Raw genomic sequence first — 19,206 nt, forward strand, 5'->3', positions numbered from 1 at the left:
TTAGAAATTAGAAATTAGAAGGTTCCCGTTCTAATTTGTCTGGTCCTCTTCTGCTATAGCCTTTTTCCTTCTCCAGTCGTAACATGTTCCTCTGTCCTCTAATGTTCTATGCTTTGCACCTTATCTCTGTAATGTTCTGTGCACTTCATCTCCACTCTTTTATCTCCTCTAATTCCTGCACGCTCCATGCACTCCAGCCCTTGGCTCTTTCTCTTCTGGCCCTTGTATCATTTGGTGCTCTGCAGTCCACGGCTGTCTCCTCTAACCTCTGCAATACTCTGTGCACCCCACTTCTTTGTTCCTTCTTCACTGGTTGCAGAGGAAGATGCATAAAGGATTTCTATTAGATAGGCACATAGATGACAGAAAAATGGTGGGCTACGTGGGAGGGAAGTGTAGATTGATTGCAGGGACGGTTAAAATGTTGGCACAACATCATGAACCAAAGGGCCCGTGCAGCAATATTCTGTGTTTTATGTTCTACTGTACTGCTCTGGTCTCCCCAGAACATTGTACATACATTACATAATAAACACAAGAGGTGCTGAAAATTCAGTACACAAAATGCTGGAGGAACTCAGCAGGTCAGGCAGCATCTAAGGAAAGGAAGAAACAGTCATCAGTTCGAGTTGAGACTTTTCATCAGAACAGGAACCTGCATTAACCCTATATTAACCATTTAGGTGACCTCAGCCTGTCTTGACTGCTGGAACGCTTTTAATTCTTCGTTTGTTCGAGCTGCACTGAGCCCTGCTGAGTTAACAAATGTGGCAACACTCTCACTCCATGTGGGGAATGCAAAGGAATAACCACTGCTCCAGATCAATTAAAGTCTGAGCTCTACAGTTCCAAAAGCCTGCAAGTACTCACTAACTAAAAATTCACATGATAAATACTGCTTAACTTATTGTACTGGCAGGCAGCCAATGCGCTGGCACCAGACCGATGTATCAACCAGATAGGAGGGGTAAAGGACTGGAAATCTGCAGGGAAAAAGAATGCTAAGTAGACTTTTATTGCTCTGTTGACTTTTCTCAAAAGTTAAATTTGTTCCTCTGGGATAAACTATCTCGTCTGTCTTTTCAAAGTCATTATATTCAGTTTAAATAGAAATGAGTAATTTCTTTCTCCATATATGCTGGGCATTGTACTTTCTCCTGAGAGAGGGGTCAAAGAGTGACAGGGTGGCACAACAAATAAAGTGGCTGCCTCAAAGGGTCACATAGGATCCTGATTTGGGATACTGTCTATGTGGAATTTGTAAATTCTCTTTGTGACTACACAAATGTGCACTTGTGAAATCTAGTTTCCTCCCACATCCCATTAGTGGCATGGAAACAAAGTGACTTCCGTAAGGCCTTACACAAAGCCAGCTACCAGGGTTCAGTTCCCATCACTGTCTTTTAGGAGTTTGCACATTCTCCATGTGATCACGTGGGTTTACTCTGGGTGCTCCAGGTTCCTTCCACATCCCAAAGACTTACAGCTTAGTAGGTTAATTGATGACATGGGTATAGCTGGACAATGTGTGTTCATTGGGCTGGAAGGGTTTGTTACCACGCTGTATCTCCAATATTAAATTTAAATAAATAAAATCCCTAAGCTGAAGCAATAGGTTAATTGCTGCAGAATAGTGGCACTTGGTGTAGGTAAGTATCACAAGAATGGTTCAGCATGGATCAGATGGGCTGAATGGCCTGTTTCTGTGCTGTACTTTTTAATGACTTTATGACTAAGAACTACATGTTGTTCAATAGATATGCAAGTGAGAATATGCAGCAAGGCTTCAGGTAGAGTAAGGGAGTGTGACGGGGTTGAGGTGACTGGGTTGCAAGGGGTTATTATGGACATGATCACTGGAATGGCCCATCCCTGTCTTGTAATAAGTTAATGAGGCAAAGTGGATAATTGTTCCTGTGACAGTTCATGTTTCAGTGTGGCATTGTGGACAAGCTACAGTGTGGGAAGGGTCTAGTTTAATTTGAGATATTAAATCAAGACCACAATCTATTTTCTCCAATGGATATGAGATGCCATGACCTAATTTTGAAGAAATGAAAGGGTTTGACCTTTGCCCTCAATATCGCAAGCAATATTTATGTTTCAGTTTGCAATATAGCAGCATGATTTCAAAGTTCAAAGTAAATTTTATTATCAAAGTGCATATCTGTCACTATATACCATCCTGAGATTCATTTTCTCATGGGCATATTCAACAGACCTGTATAATATAATGCAGTCTCTGCAATGTCAGTCTTGCCTTATGTTTGGATTCACAGAAAATTGCCTCCCTGGAAAGTTCATATGTGTTATGTACCCCGTAACAGGTTAAGAAGAACCAGCAGAAACGGACACACCTGGGGTCTGTGTCTTCCATTATAAACCTTATTTCATTCGTAACTACGTAAATAAAGTAATATAAAACAAGGTAAGGTATATGCATATATAAGTGAGTAAATAGAGTTCCCAAGCTTCCCAGCTCAGGTGGTTAGATAATACAGTCTTACGGTGGAATAGTGAGTAATCAGTTCACTTCTGGAATTTGATTTGAGTAAAGTTGGAGAGAGAGAGATGGAGAGTTGGTTTGAAACATAGAAAATAGGTGCAGGAGTAGGCCATTCGGCCCTTCGAGCCTGCACCACCATTCAGTATGATCATGGCTGATCATCCAACTCAGAACCCTGTACCTGCTTTCTCTCCATACCCCCGATCCCTTTAGCCACAAGGGCCATATCTAACTTCCTCTTAAATACAGCCAATGAACCAGCTTCAACTGTTTTCTGTGGCAGAGAATTCCACAGATTCACCAATTTCTGTGTGAAGAAGTTTTTCCTCATCTCAGTCCTAAAAGGCTTCCCCTTTATCCTTAAACTGTGATCCCTCGTTCTGGACTTCCCCAACATCGGAAACAATCTTCCTGCATCTAGCCTGTCCAATCCCTTTAGAATTTTATACAGTTCAATAAGATCCCCCCTCAATCTTCTAAATTTCAGTGAGTATAAGCCTAGTCGATCCATTCTTTCTTCATATGAAAGTCCTACCATCCCAGGAATCAATCTGGTGCACCTTCTCTGTACTCCCTCTATGTCTTTCCTCAGATTAGGGAGCAAACCTGCACACAATATTCTATGTGCGGTCTCACCAAGGCCTTGTACAACTGCAGTAGAACCTTCCTGCTCCTGTACTCAAATCCTTTTGCTATGAATGCCAACATACCATTTGCATACCATACCATTTGTCTCCCCAATGCCGATGCCGATCCTCCACGTCGTCCTCCTGCTCCCAAAACTGATTTAAAGTCACCGACTTGTGACCACAGAAAGAGGAATGCCAGTTTTCCACAGGTACCCATCAACCCAGGCCAGGGTTAAATACACCAATAGCTCCCCACCGGTCACTCTTTTGTCCACACTGTGAGCAACAACCTTACCCTTGTCGTGAGCACACAAAGCTCACCAGTGTCCTCCGTGCCTCTGGCATCATGTGTCTCTTGTGTGTCTGATTAAAAAGTCAACTGACCTTGTACATATCTCACTACTGCGGAAATCGAGCTGTCCGTCATATAGCTCAGCCTTTCAGTTTCCAAGGTAACTCACAGACTTTCTCTCTCTCTCTGCTGCTGAATTAGCACACAAGCTGTTCGTTCCCTCTCTCCCTCTCTTATTAAAGGAACAGTCCACTTTAGAATAATCCTTCAGATCTCGTCACAAATGCGAGAAATGTAAGCCAAACCAACACCTTGGGAACAAGGTAGCTGAACCTGAGGAGCGGGTAGCTGACCTCCGATGTTGTAGAGAATTGGCAGACATGCTCCAGGTGTCCTTTAGGGAGATAGCATGCACCACAAGAAAGCCACGGGTTGCAACTCCAGATGAGAAAGAAAGAGAGAGCGGATGACCATGGGAAAGAAGCACAGGGTAAGAGGTGCACACTGTCCAGGGGCATCAACTCCAGAGGTGGATGTGTCCAACCATTCTGAACATCTAGTGGTGCTCGATGATGACCATGAAATCTGTGCGGTGGTAGGAAGCACAGAGGAGCCCCACAGGATCCTCTCTAATCATAAACCTAAACTCCATAAAAAGGACGTAGTGACAGCAGGGGACTCAATTATCAGGTGAATTGAGAATCAGATGTGTATTGATAAGGAGTCTTGTCTGGTGTGTTGCCTGCCAGGAGCACAAGTAGGAGATCTTCCTGGATGAGTAGATAAGCTCCTGACCAGAGCTGGGGGGGGGGATTCAGTAGCTGTTATCCACATCAGAACAAATGACATAGGTAAGGGCTCACAGTCAGTTCTGCAAGACAAATTTAAAGAGTTAGTTGGGAAGGTTAGGGACAGAACTGCTCAGAATATTACTGGCCCTTCGGTTCAAATGCAACCTGTCCTGACAATACAGGTTCCATCTGCCCCAAAAGGTGGTCTTCTCAGAAGATCTGCCTCTGCAACATGATAGTCCAGGTAAGATGGAGCAGAATAGAAGATTTAACATGTCACTCAAATCATAGTATATGTTAAAGTGACAATAGGTTTATGGGACATTGAGGCACCTTTTGGGGCAGATGAAACCTGTACCGTCAGGACGGGTTGCATTTGAGCCGGAGGGCCAGTAATATACTGAGCAGGCATATGCTTCAGCTAGTTGAGGACTGTTCAAACTAAGGAATGGGGGGAGCAGGGAACTTAGAACAGGTCAGACTCAACTCTTTAAACATCATAGTGGAGAATAACACATTAGGACATAAACTGATTATAGGCTTCAAAAATATAAATTGGTCCAAATAAGATGAAAGGCATCAGTAGTAGACTAAGGATAACCTGTATAAATGCAAGAAGTATTAAGAATAAAAGAAATGAGCTGGACATATATGGAAATGCATACAAGTATGATGTAATAGCAATAACTGAAACCTGGGTGACTTCAAAGAATGGTGATGAATCTAGTATTAAAGAACATTCTTTACCTAGGCAAGATCATAAAGGTGGAGGAGTAGCCATATAGATAGAAAGAATTTAAACATAAGGTGCTTATATAAGGAGATGAATCAAGACTTAGTGAAGGTATCTGGGTAAATTGAGAGCTATAAGCCTGCAGGAATAACCATTTGTTGTATGTTATAATCTTCCTAACACTGATAGTGATTTTAATAAACAAGTCGATCAGAGTATTAGAAAAGCAAGTTCTCAGGGTGATGTTATAATTATGAGAGACTTTAATCTACCAAATATTGAGTGGGAAAACCCAGTGAATAATAGATTACAGGAAAGTGACTTCATTGAGTTATTGAATGATTGTTTTTTGACCTAGTATGTAAATACACCAACAAGAGATGAATCCAGTCTAGATCTGATATTCTGTAACAACCACGATGGAACTGAGTATAGATGTCATAGAGACTTTAGGAAAAAACAATCAGAACATTGTTACTCTCAAAGTTTTTTGGGGGAGTATATCAGTGAACAACAAAAGCCATTAAATTGAATTTCAGAAAAGCACTGTTTGTGCAGATGTGGCAAACACTTCAGAAGGTAAACTAGAAGGAATGGCTTGACATTGAGTCAGTAGAGAGACAATGAGGTCGATTTAAAGAGGTAATACACGCAGTCCAGGAAATGTTCATACCCAAGGTCGGGAGAAGAAATAAAAACAATATATCAACAACACAGATGAAAAAAGATATACATTAAAAATATTGAAAAGACAGCTACGTAAGGAATACAAACAAAGTATTGACATTAATCGTAGGGCATATGAAAATATGAGAGCAATAGTCAAGAGGGAAATTCAGATTGCCAAAAGGCAGGTTGAGAAGGATATTGCTGATATTATTAAGACTGACCAACAGACTTTTTCAATACTTTAGTCATTTGCAATATGCCACGAAGTGTAGAGAAAAATAAGGTTGTTTTTTAAGTGACTTGGAGATCTTAGAAAGTGAGGTTCTGCTTCAGCTGAAAAGGATAAAAGTTAATAAATCTCCAGGGCTAGATAGCATACGTATATCCAAGGGTACTTATAGAGGTCTGTGATTATATATAAAAATGTCTAACATGTATTTTGCAAATGTCAGTGATGACTGGTGAAAACCCAAGGACTGAAATGGGCTAACGTTGACCCAGTACATAAAAACGGTGACTGCACTGACCCTGCTAACTATAGACAATAAACTTAATGTGTATCAACAGTAAGATAACGGAAGAATTAAGAAAGAATGAGAAGGAAAAAGCAGCTGCTAAGAACAGGCATGTTAGTAAAAAACCAGCATGGGCTCAGAAAAGAAGAGATCATGTTTTACTAATATGCCAGAGCTCTGTGAAGAGGCAACTGAAATTTATAACAATAGAGTGCTTGATACCATTTACTTGGACTTTCAGAAGGCTTATAACAAGATACCCCACAAGAGGTTACTAATCACATTGCAGGAGATAGGGATTCAGGGTAAGGTGTGCAAATGGGTGCAGAATTGGCTCAAAAACAGAAAACAGCGGGTTATGGTGAGAGGATCTTTTTCACACCTAGAAGATGCTAAAAGTGGGATTCTGCAGAGACCAGTTTTGGGATGCAGAATTTTTTTAATTTACATTAATAATTTGGATAAGCATAAAATATAAGCAAATAAACTAGTAAAATTTGCAGATGACAAAATTGGGGGGGGGGGGGGGCGGTGCAGGCTGATAACATTCGTGCAGCAGAATCAATATAGTTAGATCTAAACAAAATCCAGATGAGGGCAGATTAAATTTATTGTAATTAAATATAAAATAACATAGAAGTAGAAATACTAGATATAAATATACAATGGGCAGTCTTAAGTTAGAAAGTGCTTTGGCTGAGAAGGATTTGGGCATCCTGGGAGACCGATCACTATCAACATCTAGACAATGCATGGAAGCGATTAGGAAGGCTAATAGAATATTCGGCTATATAATGCGCACAGTGTTCAAGTTCTCCTTAAGCTGCATAACGTGCTTGTGAGGCCACACCTTGTGTGCTATGAACAATTTTGGTATCTGTATTGTGAAGAATGTGAAGGCACTGGAGAGAGTCGACAGAAGAGTAACTAAACTTATTCTGGGTCTGCAGAGTATGAGCTATGAAGAAAGATTGAAAGAATTAAATCTTTTTAGCCTAAGTAGACATTGAATGAGAGGAGATATGATAGAAGTTTTCAAATCATTAAGGGTACAAGTAAGGTGGATGCCATTATTATTGGATAAAATTATTAATGTATAAATTTATTCCATCATCAAGGACATGGGGCCATAGGTGCAGAGTGGTTAAAGGGAAATTTCAGACTGATCTTCACATCTTCAATATTTATTATTTATTTAAAATTATTATTTTTTCTTTTTTTTTACAATTTTTTATCTTTTGCACTTTGGTTGTTTTTCTGCCTTTGCTATGAGTTTTTCATTGGTTATATTGTTTTTCTATATACTTACTGTGAATACCCGCAACAAAAATTAATCACAGGCAAGTCTATGTTGACATATGTACTTTGATAATAAAATTACTTACAATTTTGAACTTTGAAGTGAATGATCAGTTAAGATAGGCATGTGAAAATGCATAGAATGGAAGGATGTGGATCATGTGCAGGCAGAAAGGACTACTTTAATTAGGTGCTATTAGCAGAATTAGCTCAGCACAGCAATGTCAGCCACATGGCCTGTTCCTATGCTGCACTGCTCTATGCTCTGTGTTTTATGTAAGTGGGTCTGTCCTGATTTTGTTCCTATGTCTAATGGTCTTGTGATCTATTATTCAAGTATTGCAAAGGTTCAAAGTTTCATTTTAGGGTCAAAGTATATATGTGTGATCTAACTCTGATATTTACCTTCTCCAGATAGCCACAAAATACAGCAAAGACATGGGCATCATCCATAAAGACTTCAACCTTGTCTCCCCTCATGGAAAGAGAAAACATACAAAACTCGCAAACCCTAAACACTACCGCTCCCTCCTCACAAAAACAAACATTCAGGTCACCGGAGCAGGGATCCAATCACAGACCCAGTACTATGCACACAGTGATATTAATTGAGTAACAAATCCTGAGGTGCAAACAAAGTTCAGCATCAAAGTTCAGGCAGAGATCAAAACATCCAGAGAAATCCAGAAACCAGAATCAGGAAACAGGCAGAGTTGATATTCAGACAGATAGATACAGATACGAATGCTGGAAAGGCCCAGGAGAACTTACTAGCACAATCTAGCAACAAACAGGTGAAAACACAGGACTGAAATACACTGAGCAATAAACAGAGAGGCAGATGATAGGTGGAGCACAATGAGACACAGGTGGCAGCAATACAGGTGATAATGAGAGACGGAGTACTCAGTAATACCGGGGCCGGAGTAGAGCAGGAGCAGAGACAGGAGCATGTGGCAATACAAAACCACAGACAGACAGCTAGGGGGAAACACACAAAAAAGAGTTCAGCTGGAGGTACTGACACCAACAGAACGCCCACCCAGAAGGTGGCAGCCAGAGCATCAAAAACCCCAAACACCCAACCCCCTCCCTTGCAAAAAAAATCAGAGACAACAACGTCAAACACCAACCCATACCCTGCAAAAAAGAACAGCACCGATGGCTCCAAACTACAACCCCCTCTTCCACCCACAAAAATGAATAGCTTGCCCCCAGAAAAGCCAACAAGAACATCAGACCCCAAATCCTCAACCTCTCCCTTGCACAAAAACCAATGTATCGTGCACCTGAACCCCAACCCAGAAAACTGAAGGAAAGCAAAATAAACTATTGAGTATGTACTGCACAACTATTGACACATGTACTGAGATAAAGAAAAAAGATTTTGTTTTGTATGTTTTGTATAAACTTCTTTTATATTCCATCCAGACAGATCATGCCACACGTAACAACACTGATATACTGTATGTGTAAATAAATATGTCAATCTGCATTTGCTCATTATAAAATTGCTGCAATATTTGGTTACATAGCAACGGTCCCTGCCCTTTAAAAGAAATTCACGCCACTTGAAGCATTGTAAGATATTTATTGTCAATCCTGCTTCAGTTAGTGAGTTGGATATGTACGTCACAGTTTACAGCTGGTTGTAGAGCAAAAAAATGAATTTAATCAATAAATGATTTATGTAAAATAAAGTGGAAACAGAAACTGCAGTATCTTCTCCAGTAAAAAGAGTTATTTGTCAAGAACATTGCAGTAAGTGGAGTATAGGTACTTGGAAATGATACACATCGGTCTCAGACATTCATAGCAGTGTGGTTATCATGTTTGATTGACAATGGATTTACACAATCTTCTTTGTTTTAGATGGTTGTAATATGACTGATTTGAGGTAAGATGCTGTACTCTATGTCTAGCAATACCAAGGTGTCAGTGGGATTATCTTGTTGGGTTTAAATCCAGACAGGCGCCAGTTCTCAGACCCACACGCCTTTTAAGCCAGAAAACAAACCCCCCAAAAGTAAACAAACACTACCGTAACCGGAAACAGCTGCTGAGCGGCAGCCCAAACAGTTCGTAAAGTGATATTCCAAAACAGTTCTTTAAAGTGGTATTGCCAAAAGTTCGATATGCTCACAGTCCATTTAAAAGGAGAGACTTTACAGGACGATTTAAGTTCTCTTTCACGTCGCTTGCTTCGATCCCCGACATCGAACTTCCCACGAAGAATTCACGAAACTGAACGGCTTAAAGGCACTGACCTTTCCTTCTCCACTACCTTCAATCCTTTCTAGGTAAACCTAGGGATTAACACGAAGATAGTCAACAAAATCCTTCCAAATAAGGATCAAACAAAGGTCGCCCCCGTTTCACCGTAGAAAGCGATTCTCCTTGATCTTTAACTTCCAACTTCGAATCTTCACTCTCCTCTAATCTCCTCGAACTAACAGAATCATAAAGAACCTGCTGGCAATAACCTTTTAAACTTTAGGCCTTAAATAAAAACATCCTTCAACTAAACTGCGTCATCTCTTAAAACACGCAGTGGCATGAAGTCAACCTGGCAAATCCAGCCACGAACTGCCCCTCCTCACAGGGTGGGGTCTACCTTTTATAACCTGTAAAAAAAACCCGTCACATGATCTCTACTGGTGGGAAAATGACATCATTCCACCATCACAAGACCATCACCTCAAGTCCAGTACAGCTTCAACCCCAGTCACATGACAAGGGCTCCACTGTCATGTGTCACGAGTACATAACACTATGAAAATAAAGAAATACATTAGAATTTATGAAAATTTACAAAAACAAAGTCTGACAAATTTTAAGCCATTTCATCTCACCATTGAATTTTGGATTCATTTTGCACTTGTATTTTGTTGATTGTCCTCTTATCCGTAGTCAATAAACCCCTGCGCTTTCTATTTAATCTTATCAACTTTATTTTGACTGGCGTGGGTTTTCAGTGCACTATGATTATTTAAAGGCATCTCCCAATTAGCATTTATCGCGGGGTCCTCGTGTGTGTTTTTGAGAATGGTTTGTCTCGTGATATCGCTTGGTCAAGGCACCAATGTTTGGTTGGAGTTACAATAAATAAACTCTTGCTTCCATCTCAACATGGGAGTTTGTCATTCCTCCGCACCTGAGCTCAGTTGTTTGTCAGTAGGTACCATGATGGAAGGACTCCGCGATATAAATGGACCCAGCGGATGTTCAAAAGTGGCTTGGACATTGGTCAGCTGGAGGCGAGGGAGCCTTGTATTCCCAGGCTTGTCCCCAAGGCCACATTCCAAGTTTTTCAAGTCCATGTTCCAAGCTTCTCTAGTCTACTTTGAAGGTTGTCAAGGTTTCCTGTGTCTCCCATGTCCCTCCAGCTTTGAACGAACTATTCAATTTTTCCGAGAGCTGTTTCATGTTTCCGAGTACTATTCTATGTTCCCAAGTTTGATGCTATGTTCCTGGATCTCATGCCATGTTATGTTTCTGAGTTATATTGAATGTTCCCAAGTTTTCCCGCCCTGTCCTGAGAGCACCAGGTCCGTCTTGAATTTACCAGCCCTGTTTCAAGTGCATCAGATCTGTCACAAATTTACCAGCCCTGTCTCAAAACCATCAGGCTATTTTGAATTTACCAGCCCTATCTCGAGTACCCCAGCATTCACTGGGCCTTCAGGTGCTGGCCTTAATGAGGGAATTACTCTCATGAGCCCTGTGTGCCTATGCACCTGTATTTGTTCATTGTTGTCTAACCTCTAGTCATTAAGTCCTCGTGCATTCGGTTTAATCTTGTCAAGTTTATTTTGACTGGCATGGATTTTCAGCATACTGTGATGATTTAAAATAGACTCCCAATCATTATTTCTGGGTCCTTAAGTGTGTGATTCGAGAATGATTCATTTTGTGTTGTCACCGGTCAAGACACCAACTTTCAGTAAGAGTTCCAATGAATAAGCACTTGTTCATTTCTCAACATGGGAGTGTGTCATTCCTCTGCACCTGGGTCCTGTCATTTGTCAGTGCACACCGTGACACATTCTTTCCTGCCTAGCCCATATCTAATGTACAAAAGGAAAGAGTATGTATGAGTATTGTGTTAGACTCTGAAGAATGAAATTACATACTTTGATGGCCAATGAACTTCCTACTTTATGTTCAGTAAATTCGAGGAAAGTGCAAACATTTATTGTGCTTGCAGATGGGAAAACACCTTCAAATCTGCTCTTACTGCATACTAGAAACATAGAAACATAGAAATATACAGCACATTACAGGCCCTTCAGCCCACAATGTTGTGCCAACCATGTAACCTACTCTGCCTACTCTAGAAATTGCCTACAATTTCCTTACTATATAACCCTCTATTTTTCTAAGCTCCATGTACCTAATTAAGAGTCCCTTAAAAGACCCTATTATATCTACCTCTACATTCCACGCACCCACCACCCTGTGTGAAAAACTTCTGACACCCCCTTTGTACCTACTTCCAAGCACCTTAAAGCTATGCCCCCTCATGTTAGCCATTTCAGCCTTGGGAAAAAGCCTCTGGCTATCCACAGGTTCAATGCCCCTCATCATCTTACACACCTCTATCAGGTCACCTCTCATCCTCCATCGCTCCAAGTAGAAAAGGCCAAGTTCACTCAACCTATTCTCATAAGGCCTGCTCTCCAATCCTGGCAACAGAATTAGAAAAGCATTCAAGAAGAGTACAACCATGGAGAGGTGACAGACAAGTTAAATAAAAGTTCAAAGTTCAAAGTAAATTTATGGTGTTACCAATGTACATTTATCCCCTGTACCTAATAAAGTGGCTATTGCATGTTTGTTCATGGTCTTCAGTGCTGTGACACATCCACTTCAAGTTTCAACATATTGTGCATCAGAGATATTCTTCTGCACACCACTATTGAAACATGTGATTATTTCAGTTACCGTCGCCTTCATGTCAGCTTGAACCAGTCTGGCCATTTTCCTCTCACCTCTCTCAATAACAAGGCATTTTCACCCACAGAACTGCTGTTCATTTTTTTTTTGATTTTTCACACCATTTTCTGGAAACCCTCAATACGATTGTGCATGAAAATCCCATAGCAGTTTCTGTGATTCTCATAACATCCCTGTCTGGCACCAATAATCATTGTACAGTCAAAGTCACTTAGATCACTTTTCTTTCCATTCTGAACAAGAAATGAACCTCTTGACCATGTCTGCATGCTTTTATGTATTGAGTTGCTTTCACATAATTAGCTGATTAGATATTTACATTAACAAACAAGTGTAGAGGTGTACCTAATAAAGTAGCTGCTTAGTCTATGTCACAATATATTCTAATCTGAGCTTCATTTTCTTGGAGGCATTCACAGTAAAACTAAGGGATATAATTGATTTGATGAAAAAAAGCACACAATGTTACAGGAATTGGACCAACTAGTTTTAAGAAGATGGAGGGAAATACTGCTGGAATAATATTCACATCGTGGTGCTCTGCCGCATATGTGAGAGTTAATGATCTGCTGCTTGCAAAATTTTGCATGATTTTTTTGTTTCTGCTTAGATTCCAGCCTTATGTCCTCATTAAGTTGTAGCTCCCATTAGAAGAGCAAGGTCACTGAGGCTTAGGCGAAGCTGGGAATAAGAATGAAATTCAAATGTAGTCAGGCAAATGATGTTAGTTTAGGACCAAGATTGGCTCCTGATGCTTGCCCTTCAATACTTCTTCACCTCAATTGTTCCTCTCATTCTTCAACTCACATGGGTCCTATTGCATGCTGAGAGCTCTCTCATTACCAAGCATCTATGGACAGATGTGTAGACCAGAGGTGACTGGATATTCGATTTCCTTTGATTAGACTCCTGCTAAGTGCCTTGAGACTTTTTCTGATGGTGTTATTATATAAAAAAAGCTTCTAATGAAGAGAAATTAGTTATCAAACCAAGGAACTTCTAGTGATTTCTTCTGTCCTCCATATGCCTGTCCTCCTTTTCCTTCTCCAATTCGGTCATCTCTCTCTCCTCTTTTCAATCTTTTCTCCTCTACCCCCTATTCATTATTTCTCCTCTTACCTCATCACTTCTCTCCACTTGTCTATTCTGTTTCCTCCTTTTCTGTCCAGTTTTTCTTCTCGTCTGTTCCTTTCATCCAATACGTCTTTTCTTTCCTTCTGTCTTTCTGCCCTCTCTCATCATCTTCTTTCCAGCATTTTCCCTTCCCTCCTTCCACTGCCAAATCCACCATGTATTTATTTTCTTTCCTCTGTCCTCTTTCTTTCTCTTTCCTTTACATTCTTCTTCCGATCTTTCATTCTCTTTTCTCTCCAAGCTATTCTCTTCCATTCCACCCCTCCACCTCCTCTCCTCCTTTCCGGGATTCCATCCAATTCCTTAGTAGAAGAATAAAGCTATATGTAACACCCTGGTTAAGATGTTTACTGCTGTGCTGTAGGTATTTCATTTTAGTAGTTCTGCAGCAGTCAGTTCTGCTTTTAGCACGTTTGAGCTAAAGACAAGAAGCTATGTTGTTCAAAGCAGGATGGTGGAATTGGGAGGAGCTTCTAGAGAACACTGTGTGGAGAGGTTTTTGTGACAGACGTGTGGGTCAAGGTCTTTCTGGTGGTAGCTGGGAGAAGGCAGGAGGGAAGATGACTGAAGAGGCTGTCACTGTTGTACAAGGTGTTTTGTGTGGATGTGATGAACTACATATACCTGTCTGGACACGCCCCCTGCTGACTGCTCCTGTGGCTCCTCCCACAGACCCCTGTATAAAGGCGATTGAGGCCTGAGCCCGGCCTCTCAGTCTCCAGGAAGTAGTATAGTGGTCACTCACTGCTTGTTCCTTCTTCCAGTCAATAAAATTGATGCACCATCAATAACTCACTCTGTGACTGCAAGACGCTCACGGCAGAACAGCATGCGGAGCTGCTAGTACGAGACGCCTTTGTGACAGGACTGAGGTCAGTGTACGTGTGTCAGAGGTTGCTGGAAAAAGCCAATATCTTGCCTTACGTCTCAGAGTGAGTTATTGATGGTGCATCAGTGGATGAGTGGCTTCAAGAAGGAAGGACCAATACTCCCGTGGGAGAGCCCATTCGTTCGAGATGTTCAGATGATATTGTGTGCTTTTGCACGGACTGTGGGTCCAGCGCGTAAGTTAATGACAACTTGAAGATGAGCTCCAGTTTATATGCACATTTGGACAGGCTTAATTGTAATGGGCCCTTTTAATGTTTTTCTTTTCATTTTCCTACTAACTGTACAATAAAGCTGAAATTTGTAAATATACTTTCTGTATAATTACATGCAGTGCATGTTCCATTATTTCTTGCCGACAGCAAATTACATGGGAGCAGTATTTACACAGTATTTGCACAGATCGGGATTTGAGTGGTCAAGGCAACCCAACTTCCCAGTCCAGTGGGACCCACGTCATACTGGCCCTAAAGGTACGGAGTTTGAGAAAGGTGTTTTTCTCACCACTGAGTCCGGTGGCCGTTAGCAAAGGGCTAATGAGTTGTGACTCTAGAGACTCACGGTAAAAAGGGGTTCCATATAGAAACCCAGAAATGACAGCTGATCTTCCATCTCTTTGTCTTTCATAATCCTTGATGTCTTTTATGTCTAGAAAGGTGAAGGCCAAGAGATTTCACCTTATCATTTTTCTAAATATCTTATGCTATATCCTGGGTGACTGGGTGGAGGTGCGTCTCTACAAAGGAAGGTGTAGGGTGCTCCTTCCCTGCAGGTCACCACTAGGAAAAGTGTAGTACCTGCCTAGCTCCTCACCCCCTCCACCCACCGATCAAGGTCGCATAAAGCCATGGGAGCAGATGGTGGATGGTCGCTTGAGTAGCTGCTGCAAATCACAAATCCTGGGTATGTAACTACTGATGCTAGGCAGGCAATCTCTGAAGAATATTGATAATGGCTGAGGTCTCCAACCTTGTAAGGACACTGCCCAGAAGAAGGCAATGGCAGACTATTTCTGAAGAAAAGTTTGTTAAGAACAATCATGGTTATGAAAAGACCATGATCACCTACATTATATGACATGGCACGTAACAAACAAACAATGTCCTGAAACCTTGACTGCTTGTTGACCTTGTGGCCAAGGGTAACACCTTACTGCATACAGCTTGTCAAATATTATAGGTTTCAATTCTGCTTCATTATTGTGAAAACAAAGCCAGACATTCAAATCTCTGCAGTTCTGCCAATCCCAACATTGAAGAGTCAGTCTGATGAAACTTTGCTGCACTCTTTCCCTGGCAAGTATAGTCTTTCTTGAGTAAAGAGACCAAAGCCCACAGAAAACTCCAGATATATTTTTAGCAGGCTCCTGTGTAAGATGTCCTTAGTCCTTTACTCAACACCTTCAGCAAGGAAGGCCAAGTGCATTTGCTTTCTTAAATTCCTGCTACTCATGCATGTTTTCTTTTGATGACAGGAGCACAAGGACACCCAAATTCTTCTGTTTATTTGCAATGGTAAGGAGAAGATTAGCTTTATTTGCTACATGTTCAATGGAACAGTAAAACAGCCACTGCGTCAGTGACCAGCACCGGGCAAGGATGTGCTCTGTGCAGCTCACAAGTGTCGGCAAGTTTCCGGCACCGGCATGAAATGCCCCCAACACACTAACCCACACACCTTTGTAATGTAGGAGGAAGCCTATGTAGTCATGGGGAGACCATGCAAAGACTTCTATATACATATGATGTACATATTGTATTTAGTGTATACATTATCTTATAATAAACAGAACCATTTGAAGTTAAAATAAATAAGTAATGCAAAAAAAAAGTAGTGAGGCCAAGTTCATGGATTCAATTTCATTCTGAAACCTTATGTCAGAGGGGGAGAACAGAGAACAGTGGGAATTCAACCCTGATCAGTGACACTGTAAAGCATTGTGCAAAGTACCACAATACTGTGCAGCTCCCAGATATCACAACTTAAGTAATAATTTGCCTCTGTTTTCTGCATTACGCCATGTCTGACATGTACTTAACTATTCATTCAATTAGTCTAAGTAAGTTTGAAGTATTTCTGCATCCTCCTCTGTAGCTTATAATCTCTCCCATTTTATGTCATCATCAGATTTAGAAATACATATAAGATCATAAAGCACAGGAGCAGAATTAGGCAATTCAGCCCCATCGGGTCTTTTCCACCATTCCATCATGGATGATTTATTATCCCTCTCAACCCCAATTTCTTCATAACTTTTGATGATCTGACTAATCATGAACCTAGCAACTTCCACTTTAAGTATACCCATTCACTGGCCTTCGCAGCTATCTATGACAATGAATTCCACCGATTCACTACCATCTGGCTAAAGAAATTATTCCTCATCTCTGTTCTAAATGGACATTCTTCTATTCTGAGGCTGTGTCCTCTGCTCCTAGACTCCTCCTTTATAAGAAACATCTTCTTGCCTTCTTCTCTATCTATGTTGCAATGAACAAGGTGAACCCAACCGCAGGACACAGACATGGAGATTGAGTTAGGATACTTACACGGGCGTGAGCGTTGAACTTCAAACAGGAGGAATCTTGACACAGAGCCTTGAACATGGAGAGATGGAGTTTCACGGTAGATCTTGGTACTGGAGCAAAACTTATAACACACGATCCTAAGCAGCCAGGAAATGTTAATTACCACACAGGCAAAACTAATGATCTGGCAACTAGTGGTCGTAACACCACAGTTCTTATGCTGCAGGTCTTGATGGAAACCAAATGTGCCATCTTCAAAGAGAATTACGAGCAAATGGGAAATTAATGGTCGGAACTGTGGCACAATCAAAGGAAATTAGGAGATAATAGGGAATCAACAGTCAGGACCATGACAATCTAGGCCTTTTATTAATGGGAACATTTCAATGAGATCCCCGATCATTCATTCCTCTAAACTTCAGCGAATGCAGACCTAGAATTGTCAACGCTGCTTGTATGTTAACTTTTTGATCCTTATGAACTTCCACTGGATCCTCTCCAATACCAGCAGATCCTTTCTTAAAAAAGATGAACTGCAACTGGAGAGGGTTCAGAGGAGGTTCACAAGTATGATTTGGAGAATGAAAGGGTTATCATACGAGGAACGTTTGATAGTTCTGGATCTGTACTCATTGGAATTTACAAATGAGGATAAGGGGGGATCTCACTGAAACCTTTCGAATGTTGAAAGTCTTAAACAGAGTAGATGTGGAAAGAATGTTTCTGATGATGGGGGAGTCTAGGACAAGAGGGCATGGCCCCAGGATAAAGGGGAGTCCATTTAAAACAGAGATGCAGAGAAATTTCTTTAGCCGAGGGTGGTGAATTTGTGGAATTTATTACCACAGGCAGCTGTGGAGATTAGGTCATCTGGTGTAAGTAAGGCAGAGCTTAATGGCTTCTTGATTGGACACAGCACTAAAGGTTATGGGGAGAAGGCCGAAGAGTGGGGCTGAGGAGGGGGAGAAAAGGAGATCAGCCACGATTGAATGGCGGAGCGGACTTGATGGGCCAAATGGCCTCATTCTGCTCCTGCATTATGGTCTTATGGAATCCTGCACAAGGACTCCCAAGTCCCTTTGCATCTCAGATTTTTGAATTTTCTCCCTGTTTAGAAAATAGTCTACACTTTTAATTCTTCTACCAAAATGCATGACCATACAATTAGCATAACATTTACCACTTACCTCTCACATCCATTGATGTACGATGGAGTTTAAATGTTGATTCTTGTTGTATCACACTAATCTCAGCCTTGGCACCCTGTAAAAGACTCATTTATTCCTCCAGTCTATTTCTCATTTAGATTTTGATTCTGGGGTTTTCTATCTCACTAACATTTTTCATTTCAACCTAAGCCAGTATGTTTCCCCTAACCATTCACATTTTCTGTGGGACTTTATTAACAGCTTCTAAAAATCTAAATACTTAACATTCAAAGGCTCTCTCTTATCTTTTCTACAAGTAACGTATTCTAAGAACTAAGGTCCCTCTCAGAGATCCATGTAGGTTATGTCTAATCCATTGATGTTTTCTGTAAATTTTTTCAACTATTATTGCTTCTGTTCGCACATATTGTGACAGGAACAATACATGCTACTTGCATGGTGGGGTAGAGATGTGTCTCTAGCAAAGGAGGTGTAAGGTGCTCGTTCACTTCACTAGCCTCCTGGTCACTCTTGGGCAAGGTGTAGCACCTGCTTAGCCACTCCTTGTGCCCCAATCTGAGTCACGTGAATCCAGGAGAGCAGCTGGTGGATGGTGGTATGAGCAGCTGGTGCATATCACAAGTCCTGGTTATGTGACCACTGGCACCAGGCAGACCATCTCTGAAGAACATTGATGATGGCTGGGGTCACCATCTGGTAAAGACACTGCCCAGAAGAAGGCAATGGGAAACCACTTCTGTAGAAACAATTGCCAAGACCATGATCATATGCGTTACATGACATGGCACATAATGATAATGATGAGCATTACATGCACCCTCACACTTTATGTTAATCTGGTAATTGTCAGGCCATGCCACTCAGGGACTGGTGCTAATATTATTTTCTGACTGTATGTTCTGGATCACCACGTGTTTTGTGCGACTATATATACTGCGTTTTGCACCTTGGCCCCAGAGGAAAAATGTTTTATTTAGTTATACACATGTGTGTGGTTGAATGACAATAAATTTGAACTTGAATTGAAGTATCCTGCTATCACATATTTTATAATCAACTTTAACATATTTTCTGTGACTGATGTTTCTGTAATTCCT

The 19,206-nt window shown here is 41.0% G+C and overlaps 1 long non-coding RNA gene across 1 annotated transcript in view; it reads right to left on the reverse strand.

Moving 5' to 3' along the window:
- Window positions 1-19,206, reverse strand: part of LOC132393531 (uncharacterized) — a 167,881-nt gene that overhangs the window by 54,604 nt on the left and 94,071 nt on the right. Inside the window, exon 5 of the long non-coding RNA XR_009511911.1 lies at window positions 16,962-17,077. This is a non-coding gene — a long non-coding RNA (uncharacterized LOC132393531). The remainder of the gene's footprint in view (window positions 1-16,961; window positions 17,078-19,206) is intronic.

Source organism: Hypanus sabinus, chromosome 4, assembly GCF_030144855.1.
Source record: "Hypanus sabinus isolate sHypSab1 chromosome 4, sHypSab1.hap1, whole genome shotgun sequence".
Classification (NCBI taxonomy): Eukaryota; Metazoa; Chordata; class Chondrichthyes; order Myliobatiformes; family Dasyatidae; genus Hypanus; species Hypanus sabinus.